Genomic DNA, 4824 nt, shown 5'->3' with positions numbered 1-4824 from the left:
GGAAGAATGAGGAAGGAGATGAGATGAGGGAAAAGGAGGAGAGGAGAAAAACTGCACATGGATGAAGAAAATAGGCAGAAGCTGGATCCACTAGACAGTCAAGTCTGCAGAGGACCCAGCTTTTACTTATGGATATAGAGCAAGAAATGAAGAAGAAAGGAGGAAAGTAAAGAAATAAATGGAAAGGAAGCCCTGGAAACGGAGTTAAGAGGACAGATAGCAGCAGAATCGGATACTGGGCCAGCATGATCAGAAAAACAGTCACCAGACAACAAAGGTAGAAAAAAATCATTTTATTTTCATTATAGTGTTTAGAATATGTCCACTTTGAGAATCAGGTGCTCAACATTAAAAGTTTATATTTATTTACTTATTTATGGCATTTTATCCCACATTAAACATGAATTAAATTGGAACCTGGGATCATTTAAATTTTTTTTCCTGGAGACAGTAATGCATTGCCCCCCCCCCCCCCCCCAGGCTCTCTCCCCGGCTATAGCCAGCTCTGCAATTTTTAAGGGGAGGTGGACGGGCGCAGAGGTGGACCGGGGAGAGAGCCTGTTGTTAAACATTTACCAGCACACCACTGTCTAGTGCCCACCCATCCAACCTGTTGGCCCACCCAAAAATTGACTTCTGGCTACGCCACTGCTCCGTAGAACGGACAATGAAGAGTGCTTGAATTCAGTTCAAAGCTAAGTTTTTTTTCTTTTTTTGCTGATTTGATTCAGGTCATTAGCGGGGCCTGATATTTAAAACCACCGCTGTCAGTCAGTACAATTTTGGTTGAGACTTTTAAATAATTTAGCCCAAAGGTGACAGAGTTTTTTTGCCCAGTGATATAAACGCTGTGTGAGTTATAATTTGAGCAATATATAACCATGCAGTAAACCGCAGGCATTTTGCCAGTGGTTTCTGAGGGCTTTTCTCTGTTACACCAATCCAACACCAATAAGTTCAGGCTGGAGCTTTCACATAGTATTGATTTATACGTTTTTGCTCCAGCGCACTGCATTTTGTTCTAATAATTATCTGATATAAATCTTTTCACTAACAGCTGAGGATATAAGATCAATACTGTTGAAATGCTTCCGAGCCAACTGCTCTCTGGATCAGTGCCCAAAACACCTACTCAAGTCCATCCCTATGGAGGCAGTAAACTGGTTACTTGATGATCTCAATGAGCTGTTAAAAACTGGCTTTCTTCCTCCTGATATGGACAAAATTGTTCTCACTCCACTGCTGAAGGGATCTGGGATAGACATAACATAGCCTGCAAACTACCATCCAGTGGCAAGCATACCCCTTTTTACTAAAGCATTAGTACATAAGTACATAAGTAATGCCACACTGGGAAAAGACCAAGGGTCCATTGAGCCCAGCATCCTATCCACAACAGCGGCCAATCCAGGCCAAGGGCACCTGGCAAGCTTCCCAAATGTACAAACATTCTATACATGTTATTCCTGGAATTGTGGATTTTTCCCAAGTTCATTTATTAGTGGTTTATGGACTTGTCCTTTAGGAAACCGTCTAACCCCTTTTTCAACTCTGCCAAGCTAACGCCTTCACCACGTTCTCCGGCAACGAATTCCAGAGTTAGTAAACAACTCTCTTTTTATCTAGAAAAAATTTCTGTTTTACACTGGTCACAATTTGGCTTCAGATTGTCACATAGTACGGAAACATTACTGCTAGTTCTAACTAAGTATGTCAAACAACACCTGTGCAAAGGTGACCAAATAATTCTTCTCCAATTCGATATATCGATGACTTTCAATGCGGTTTACCACATTTTGCTACTTGAACGCCTGGGTCAGATAGAAATAACAGGGACTGTGCTCAAATGGTTCAGTGAATTCCTTTCAAATCGAAGCTATTCTGTCAAGCAAAACAACCAACTTTCCAACTACTGGTCTACTAACTGCGGGGTCCCACAGGGATCTCCCCTCTCACCTGGGGATCTTTTCTGCCCTGAAGACTCCACTAGACCACTAGGGTGGCTTCAAGTATGTGCTGGGAGGGCACCCTGCGGCTTGGGGGAGCGGGGAGGAGGTCTGGAATAGGTGGGTAGGTAGGTGGGTGAGAGGGAGGGGAGAGGAGGATACTGTAAAAAAAAAATCAAGGTAATATCTTTGTAATTTGGAGGGGCTGGTTAAAGGGACAGGGAGAGGAGGATACTGTAAAAAAAAAATCAAGGTAATATCTGTGTCATGTGGAGGGGCTGGTTAAAGGGACACCCTATAACTATTGTATTCGTGCAGAGATTTTTTTTCTCCTGGTAAGGGCCACTAAACAGACATTATGTTATGAGAATTAGGTGCTCAGCATTCAGAGTTTCTATCTATTTATGTATGGCATTTTATCCCACATTAAACATGAATTAGATTGAAACCTGGGAGCATTTAATATCTTGTTTTTTTCCTGTGCCTACATCAAAAGAAAAAAAGATGGCATGTGGGAACTTGCTCCTTTTGCTTTGTGGAATGCAGTATTATATTATAAAAATACACTTGCCTTTTTTGTTGTTGTTATTATTACTATTTCACAGAGAAGGTATTGATTAAGGAGGGAAGGGTTACCTTCCTGCAGAACTGTCCAGAGTCAGTCTAAATGTGCCAACATGTCCAGTTCAGCACACTATTAAAAGACAAGTTCATACAAAGTTAATTATGTTCAGTGGAAAATAAATCTGTTGGCTCAAGCTGTTTGCTATGTGAATATTCAATCACTGTTTCATTATTGCTACAAAGTATTACATACTAGTAAAAAAGGCCCGTTTCTGTATGAAATGAAATGGGCACTAGCAAGGTTATCCCCCCCCTCGCTCTCTCCCTCTGTCCCCTCCAAGTCCCACAGCCCCCTTTCTTCCCTTCCGATTTCCAGGCCGTCCTCCCTCCCCTCTCCCACTCCCCTGCAACTCATCACTTTGTCCATAAGTTTCCAGGTGTTCTGTAGGGGCCTGATTGGGGGTGCCGTTTTTTTTTTTTTTTACAGGTTGTGCATTCCCCCCTTCTCTCCTTTGAGTTCCAGGCCCCCCCTCCCTCTCTCTCCTTCCCTCTGTCTGTCTGTCCTCCGAGTTCCAGACCTCCCGCCCCCTTCAAAATCGCCACCCCCTCTCTGTCTCACAGACACGTCCTTGCGATGCCTCCACCTGCATCCCTCCCCGACACTGGCCCCGCCCATCCCCCTACATGCAGGTCGCCCCCCTCCAAAATCGCCAACCCCCCTCTCCCACCCTCTTACCGCCCTCATTTCCTGTTTCCGCAAGGGCGGGACCAACACCCACAGAAGGTGATCTCTCCATGGATTTGCAATTAGGGGACGGTGGGGAGAAAGAGAGAAAGGAGAACCTGGAAGAGGAACCCATGGATATCTCAGCTCTTGCCAAAGCAAAAGACCCCACCGGTCATGTTACAAGATTGACAAGGCACAGCATTGGAGATTTATAATCAACATAATATCTTAAGATACCTTTCTAGACAATTTGACTGTGAGTCATTTGTTTTACCATTGTTTTACACCAAAGGTCTATAGACCCCTAAGGTAGGCCTTTGTGTCGGGTCATTTTATTTATTTATTTAAATAAATAAATAAAGACCTTGTTTGGGAAACACCATTTGTGAGAGGACTTATTTTTTGGATCCACTGTTTGTAAATTTGACTTCCGCAAGGGCGGGACCAGAGTCAGAGCTGAGAGTGAAAAGAAGGGAAGGCAGCCGACTCACCGAGCCTGCTGCTCGCCCTTCACTGCTGCCGCCGGGACCCCGGTAAGAGGGGGGGAGGGGAGGGTAGCAGAGGGGGGTTGACAATTTTGGAGGGGGGGTGACATGCACGTAGGGACGTCTCTGCCCACTCCTGCTGTTCAACTGTCCGCTGTTCTTTTTGCCAGTCGAGCGCTTCCCGCGTCTCTCACTGGGATCGTAACCACCTCCAGACGTCAGGCAAGCAGGGTTCTAGTGCTGGCCAGTGACGTCAGCAGGTAGTTACGATCCCAGGTAGACACTTTTGAAGGTTCACGGAGCAAATTATTATATTAGATTAAGGGGATTTGTTTTAATTAATTTATCCATTCCTTACATGCACATGATTTAGCTTTTTAAACTCAAGGTTTCCTATGATAGCATTGTACATATTTGAATTAGTTTTTCTGTACAAGTTTTGATTTGTCTTTATTTGAAAAAAAAAAAAAAAAAAAAATTAAAACACATCTTGTCAACAAGGGGCGGGGCTAGGGGGGGCACAGGGCCCGGAATTGCCAAGACCGGCCCTCCCCTGACAAGAGCTGGGTGGGCAGCACCAACATAATAACAACTTTCACCCTCAAGTAGAAGGGCTCAGTACCCAACGCCATACCTAATTAATCTTATATTTTTGAGATATCGATCATCATTAAAGATATGAGAATAATTTGCTAGATCCCCTTCAATTCTCCTGTTTTCTAATTCAAAATAGAAATTCCTACCTGCCAAAAGAATACAATCGGTGGATCTTTCAGATCTACATATCCTTTTTGAATGCAGTGCTAGAAGCCAGGGAAGTGTACTATGTTATTTATTTATTTATTTTTTTACCAGTGCTGTGAATAGAAAGGCATATAGGTGAGAAAGAAAAGGTGAACTACACGAGGGAGAGATCCTGTATTCCAATTAGTTTATTTTTTAAAGCAGCTGAGCCTGTTGTAGAAACAGTTAGCATAAACAACGCATCCATTGGTTGTCCCAAACAATTAGGGTTAAAAAGAGATTGTGCAGTGCAGTCAACATTTAAAACTTTCAAGTCTAGTAAGAGCTATTTCAGCGGCTCCTTGCAACTTTGTGCTTC

Source organism: Microcaecilia unicolor, chromosome 7 (assembly GCF_901765095.1).
Source record: "Microcaecilia unicolor chromosome 7, aMicUni1.1, whole genome shotgun sequence".
In the NCBI taxonomy this organism is placed as follows: domain Eukaryota; kingdom Metazoa; phylum Chordata; class Amphibia; order Gymnophiona; family Siphonopidae; genus Microcaecilia; species Microcaecilia unicolor.
Note: the sequence above shows the minus strand (reverse complement) of the source record.